This window comes from Dermacentor silvarum, chromosome 4, assembly GCF_013339745.2.
Source record: "Dermacentor silvarum isolate Dsil-2018 chromosome 4, BIME_Dsil_1.4, whole genome shotgun sequence".
Taxonomy (NCBI): Eukaryota; Metazoa; Arthropoda; class Arachnida; order Ixodida; family Ixodidae; genus Dermacentor; species Dermacentor silvarum.
In genome coordinates, this window is record NC_051157.2 from 220305320 (window position 1) to 220313398 (window position 8079).

Here is an 8079-nt window from a genome sequence, read left to right on the forward strand (position 1 = left end):
ATTTAACGTGAGTGTAATTCTTTCAGTTAATATGCAATACGAAGCCTCGAGCCACTTGGTATTATTGGAGGGACAGTGAGACCAATTTTGTTTAGAAATTGTTTAGAAACGATGAGGACGTGCACCTTCCAGCCATCTGCCTTCCCCATCATAAAGCGTCCTTGCTGCGCGTAATTGGAACAAACGCTTTTTCGGGCGCCCTTCAATGCAAACACACCTGTTTCTTTGCGTAAAAAAAAAAACAGATAATACTGGGGTTTTGCGTGCCAAAACCGCGGTCTGATTATGAGGCACGCCGTAGTGGACAACTCCGAAATAAATTAGACTACCTGGGGTTCTTTAACGTGCTCCTACACCTTAGTGCACGGTTTATTTTTTTTTCTGCCCCAACGAAAAGCGGCTGCCGTGGCTGGGATTCGATCCCATGACCTCGCGCTCAGTAGCCAAACGCTATACCCACTGAGCAAACACGGCTGGTTTGTTTCTTTGTGTACTTGCTTTTGTTAGCTGTCTTTTTTTTTCAGTTTAGTTGTAACTGCTTTGCTGTTTATTCACTGTCATATACAAGGTTTAATAAAGCAAGCCACTTTTTGTTTCTTCTTTTTTTTGTATTTCTTGCCAAGAGGTTCGAGCTGTTTTTATTCCCCGGCCGCCACTGTCATCATGAAATCGAGTGTTACCTTGCGCCGTCTAGGTTTTTTACGCAATGGCGACGGACTTCGCGCTTGCTATTTCCGTAGATAGGTGGCGGTAACGTGTTTTCGCATCCATATCAACAGTCACTGGCCACCGCTGGTATTATTTGAACAAGTGTTCCAGCTTTCTTACGCTATGACGCACTTCGGCGTTCTTATTTCCGTACATCCATGACGTGATTTTGACTCTTTCAGTGTGGGCGCTCCTGTGTGTGTGTGCGCGCGCGCGTGCGTGCTTGCGTACGTGCGTGCGTGTATATACGTACATACATACATTTATACAGGATTTTTATGTGACTAGAACCGATGATTTTATTGACAGCGGGCAGCCACAACTCAATGAAACCAATAACATATGTTTTGCTGTCATGTGACGCTCCTTATGTTAAGTTTTATGTTGCGCCTAATTAGTTAATCAATAAGGATTATTTGCGGAAAATGTTTATTATTCACTTTAGGGCCACTTACGTTTCATTTCGTTCTTGAGGGCATTTTAAAACGACCCATCTATTTTTTTTTTTTTGCAGCAACACACATCCAGTGTGGTGAATTATTCCGGCGTTTATTGAAAGCCCGCGAAATGTGAAATAACCCCACGTGACTGAGCTTATGTGCTACTCTATTGCGTGCACACACACACAGTCACTCACACACGCATATATATATATATATATATATATATATATATATATATATATATACGGGGGGCTTCAGCGAACACTTTCAAAAACTCTTCAATAGTGCCTGTGGCAGAATGCCCAAGTCTAGTTCATGAGCTGGTCTGCTCTAAGTGGCGGACATTACTTGCACAAGCAATTGAAATGCTTAGCCGAATAATAATGAAACAGTCACTAATTAGGTTAACTAATTACCTGATGGACCACGTTGGAATGTACAAATTGTAGCCGTGGAGTTTGCAAGGCGGATCCACTCGAAACGAATTCTCGGGATGACAACAGTTTCGAGATATTGATGTAGATAATAATGAAAGCAGCTCTCGCGTGCACCACGGTGCCCCGGCTCACCGATTCAAGGAAAACGTGAGAGCCGCTTTTGATATTACCACGGACAAGTTGCACGGAACGTCGCTTGCACGCGCCGCCCGGCTAATGTTGTTTAGGACTTTCTCAACACGGGCGCTCGCCGCTTTGTCAGCGCCATCTCTTAACTGTGCGCCCTGTTTGAACGGCTACTAGCGTTCTGGAAAGCGTCCGTCCGAATTGATACACCACTTTGGCCTCGGTAGCGCTGCGATTTATGCTTCAAATTTGCGTGAAACGCTGCTTGCGCGTCCCGCCCCTGCTGATGCGATTTCGGATTTTGTAGCTGCATGCGGGCTATAGCTATAAAATTTGGGCGAATGCACCTGCGCGAAGCAAGTGCCCCGCTTGGTCCTTTTGCGGCATTTAACGTGAGTGTAATTCTTTCAGTTAATATGCAATACGAAGCCTCGAGCCACTTGGTATTATTGGAGGGACAGTGAGACCAATTTTGTTTAGAAATTGTTTAGAAACGATGAGGACGTGCACCTTCCAGCCATCTGCCTTCCCCATCATAAAGCGTCCTTGCTGCGCGTAATTGGAACAAACGCTTTTTCGGGCGCCCTTCAATGCAAACACACCTGTTTCTTTGCGTAAAAAAAAAACAGATAATACTGGGGTTTTGCGTGCCAAAACCGCGGTCTGATTATGAGGCACGCCGTAGTGGACAACTCCGAAATAAATTAGACTACCTGGGGTTCTTTAACGTGCTCCTAAACCTTAGTGCACGGTTTATTTTTTTTTCTGCCCCAACGAAAAGCGGCTGCCGTGGCTGGGATTCGATCCCATGACCTCGCGCTCAGTAGCCAAACGCTATACCCACTGAGCAAACACGGCTGGTTTGTTTCTTTGTGTACTTGCTTTTGTTAGCTGTCTTTTTTTTTCAGTTTAGTTGTAACTGCTTTGCTGTTTATTCACTGTCATATACAAGGTTTAATAAAGCAAGCCACTTTTTGTTTCTTCTTTTTTTTTGTATTTCTTGCCAAGAGGTTCGAGCTGTTTTTATTCCCCGGCCGCCACTGTCATCATGAAATCGAGTGTTACCTTGCGCCGTCTAGGTTTTTTACGCAATGGCGACGGACTTCGCGCTTGCTATTTCCGTAGATAGGTGGCGGTAACGTGTTTTCGCATCCATATCAACAGTCACTGGCCACCGCTGGTATTATTTAAACAAGTGTTCCAGCTTTCTTACGCTATGACGCACTTCGGCGTTCTTATTTCCGTACATCCATGACGTGATTTTGACTCTTTCAGTGTGGGCGCTCCTGTGTGTGTGTGCGCGCGCGCGTGCGTGCTTGCGTACGTGCGTGCGTGTATATACGTACATACATACATTTATACAGGATTTTTATGTGACTAGAACCGATGATTTTATTGACAGCGGGCAGCCACAACTCAATGAAACCAATGACATATGTTTTGCTGTCATGTGACGCTCCTTATGTTAAGTTTTATGTTGCGCCTAATTAGTTAATCAATAAGGATTATTTGCGGAAAATGTTTATTATTCACTTTAGGGCCAATTACGTTTCATTTCGTTCTTGAGGGCATTTTAAAACGACCGATCTATTTTTTTTTTTTTTTTGCAGCAACACACATCCAGTGTGGTGAATTATTCCCGCGTTTATTGAAAGCCCGCGAAATGTGAAATAACCCCACGTGACTGAGCTTATGTGCTACTCTATTGCGTGCACACACACACAGTCACTCACACACGCTTATATATATATATATATATATATATATATATACACACACAGGGGGTTTCAGCGAGCACTTTCAAAAATTCTTTTAAGTGCACACTGCAAATTCTGTAGGCGCATATGCATAAAGCTTCTTACAATTTCTGAATAGCAAAAGTCATGCTTTTTTACTTCGCGTGAGGCAATCTTACCAACACAAATCGTTTGTCGCAGCAGTTATCTGTGATTACTCATTCAAACAATATCATTAAGCTAGACCGGTTGAAAGACTGACGGCCGCACATTTCGCATCCCCTAACAAAGACGAGGTGGAGTTATCCGAGCTGGAGCTGTGGTCTGGAAAAAAAATAGAAGTAATATAAGTTTGATGTTTACACACAACGCAATTGCAGGAACAAATTTGAGCACTGTTTCCACAAAACAGTGCATTCAATTGATGTACGTCAACTCCTGTTATATTTTGTGGTAGGATTTATGCTAAAAATATGGCACAAAAATTTAACAATCCAAATTCTTATTTTAACTGCTACTGTATTGCAATAACAGGTTTGGTAATGCTACTTTCTCAACAGTTGCCTGAAAACACTGATCAGTTTCTTACAGCTAAATAATATTCATCACTGAATTTCGTATTAACTTGTCAATAAGGCACTGAGGGATTAGTTTGTTCAACCTATTTCTATACTCGTCTTCCTAGTTCTGCAGAATGCCTATTACTGGAAGACGGTATTCCAAATGTTGTAAGCCACTGGTAAACGGTCTATGAGCATTTCCTATTATACACCAATTCGTTTTGCACATGGGGAATGGCGGGAACACCGGAGCGCGTGGCTCGCTCGATCAGCGCCGACGTAAGCACCTTGGTACGCATTGCGCGCCAGCGCGACTTGACCAGAAGGTAAATACGTTCCTTCTGAACAAAAACTGCTCGCGTGCTTAGTTCTCAGTTAACAACCGCGAACATCGCACATCAGAGATGAATATTCGATAAATAAGAACAGACAAGAAGACGTTTTTTTTCGTTTTTTTTTTTCACGTACAATTTTGCGGGGCAACGTAAAATGCACCCGGCGCCGTAGCAGGAACGCGAAGGAAACGGCGCTTGCAATGCTTTCTGCACTAGTACAGTGCTCCTTCAAATGGTCTCCACACCTTGTGAAGCTCTAGGTGAATTGCACTGTCTAACCAAAAACACGCAAGTCTCTAACTTAACCGCTTCGTGCGTGCACCAAGCATTCAAAGATTTTCCTCAAAGATAAATTATCAGTTTTTTTATTCCATAAAGCGAACAGCAGTCGCCGAAATATAACGAAACGCACTTTCCGTCACTTGTTCAGCTGGCACGCACGCGCGCGCGCGCGCACGCACGCTAACACACATGTATATATATGTATGTGTGTGTGTGTGTGTGTGTGTGTGTGTGCGCGCGCGCGCGCGTGAAATACGTGGGTTTATTATCTATTTGGTGGCGTTTCATTAAACGCCGGAAAAAATCACTACGCAGCATGTCATGCGTCTTGCCGCAAAAAAAAAAAAAAAAAAAGATGCATTGGTCGTTTTGGAAGGCCCTCTACAAAGAAACGAAACGCACTGGGCCCTAACGTGAACACTAAACACTTTGCGTAATTTATCTAAATTGATTAACTAATTAGGCGCAACATAAAACATACCCTAATAAGCGCCACATGACGGCCAAACTCGCCAAACCTCTTCTTTAAAAGCTCTAGGTGAATTGCACTGTCTAACCAAAAACACGCAAGTCTCTAACTTAACCGCTTCGTGCGTGCACCAAGCATTCAAGGATTTCCTCAAAGATAAATTATCAGTTTTTTTATTCCCGCCAAGCGAACTTCTTCTCCGAGCTAACACACATGTATATATATGTGTGTGTGTGTGTGTGCCGCGCGCGCGCGCGGCGCGCGTGAAATACGTGGGTTTATTATCTATTTGGTGGCGTTTCATTAAACGCCGGAAAAAAAAAATCACTACGCGCATGTCATGCGTGCCGTTGCCGCAAAAAAAAAAAAAAAAAAAAAGATGCATTGTCGTTTTGGAAGGCCCTCTACAAAGAAACGAAAACTGGGCCCTAACGAAATTGCGCTTTCCGTCACTTCGTTCAGCTGGTCTAACTTAACCGCTTCGTGCGTGCACCAAGCATTCAAGGATTTCCTCAAAGATAAATTATCAGTTTTTTATTCCATAAAGCGAACAGCAGTCTCCGAGATATAACGAAACGCAATTTCCGTCACTTGTTCAGCTGGCACGCACGCGCGCGCGCGCGCACGCACGCTAACACACATGTATATATGTATGTGTGTGTTGTGTGTGTGTGTGCGCGCGCGCACGCGCGCGTGAAATACGTGGGTTTATTATCTATTTGGTGGCGTTTCATTAAACGCCGGAAAAAATCACTACGCAGCATGTCATGCGTCTTGCCGCAAAAAAAAAAAAAAAAAAAAAGATGCATTGGTCGTTTTGGAAGGCCCTCTACAAAGAAACGAAACGCACTGGGCCCTAACGTGAACACTTAAACACTTTGCGTAATTTATCTAAATTATTAACTAATAGGCGCAACATAAACATACCCTAATAAGCGCCACATGACGGCCAAACTCGCCAAACCTCTTCTTTAAAAGCTCTAGGTGAATTGCACTGTCTAACCAAAAACACGCAAGTCTCTAACTTAACCGCTTCGTGCGTGCACCAAGCATTCAAGGATTTTCCTCAAAGATAAATTATCAGTTTTTTTTATTCCATAAAGCGAACAGCAGTCACCGAGATATAACGAAACGCAATTTCCGTCACTTGTTCAGCTGGCACGCACGCGCGCGCGCGCGCACGCACGCTAACACACATGTATATATATGGTGTGTGGTGTGTGTGTGTGGTGTGTGTGTGTGAGAGCGCGCGCGCGCGCGCGTGAAATACGTGGGTTTTATTATCTATTTGGTGGCGTTTCATAAACGCCGGAAAAAAGCACTACGCAGCATGTCTGCGTCTAGCCGCAAAAAAAAAAAAAAAAAAGATGCATTGGTCGTTTTGGAAGGCCCTCTACAAAGAAACGAAACGCACTGGGCCCTAACGTGAACACTAAACACTTTGCGTAATTTATCTAAATTGATTAACTAATTAGGGCAACATAAAACATACCCTAATAAGCGCCACATGACGGCCAAACTCGCCACACCTCTTCTTTAAAAGCTCTAGGTGAATTGCACTGTCTAACCAAAAACACGCAAGTCTCTAAACTTAACCGCTTCGTGCGTGCACCAAGAATTCAAGGATTTTCCTCAAAGATCAAATTATCAGTTTTTTTATTCCATAAAGCGAAACAGCACGTCTCCGAGATATAACGAAACGCAATTTCCGTCACTTGTTCAGCTGGAACGCACGCGCGCGCGCGCGCACGCACGCTAACACACATGTATAATATGTCTGTGTGTATGGTGTGTGTGTGTGTGTGCGCTGCAGCCCGCCCCCCGCCCCGCTGCGCGCGTGACATTACGTGGTTTATATCTATTGGTGGCGTTTCATTATTAAACGCCTGGACAAAATCACTACGCAGCAGTCATGACGTGTCTGCCGCCCAAAAACATAAAAAAAAAAAAAAAGATGGCTTGTCGTTTGGAAGGCCCTCTACAAGAAACGAAACGCACTGGGCCCTAAGTGAACACTAAACACAGAAAAAAAAAAATAAAAAATGAAAACAAAATGGCGCAAAAAAAAAAAACCATAATAAAAGCACGACATGACGGCCAAACTCGCCAAACCTCTTCTTTAAAGATGTCCTGAGAGATCAAAGAAATTTTTCACATTTGCGCATACAGTTTGCAAATCCGCTTTGTATTTTTTTTTATTGCTCCAGTGCCCTGGAATGATTAGCACGCCATGCATCTGGTCAAAAACAACGCATTTTGTTGGAAGCTTAGGCGGATACCCCAGCGCGCATAAGAAAACAGAAGATAATAGTGTCATCTTTCTCCCATAAAACTAGTACATCCCATCCATACAGCCGCAAAATATACTGCACAGTTCGGTGCTTTAGTCTACAAAAAATTTACAACGCCTTAGTTTCAGTTTTACATTCTCACGAAGAAATTTGCTAATTATAATTCCTGAAAATATTGTGGGGAAGCTGTCTGAAAGTTGTTTCTTTGCATTCAGGACATGTAAAAGGATAGCATGCGATAATTTCATATGATCACACTACGTAAAGTACGCAAATTTTATGGCACAAACTCATAACTGCTACAAATTGAAGAACTGGGAAAAACAAGTTGTAATGTTTAAAGATGCGGACTTCGGCCCGGGAAATGGTTTTTTTCCCATTTTCAGAAAAACTCACCGCGATGCCGATGTGAGCTCTGGGGAGAAGCGGCCAAGGACATACATACATCTCCACTAAAAAGCAAGAGCAAGCAACGCCGCGGAGCGATTATGCCGCGTGTGCGAAATCCGGAAAAATTCGCACTTCATGAGTCCGGCGAGTGTTTCTGCATTTTTCGCGTCTGTTACCTGATTTCAGCTTTGATTTTTTAATACATAGGGAGACGGCGGATTGCGCGGGAATACAAAACAACAAAATAGATTTGTTTTTTTCGTATAAAACAATTGCCGTTTTCGAAATTTGCGTTTTCCCCC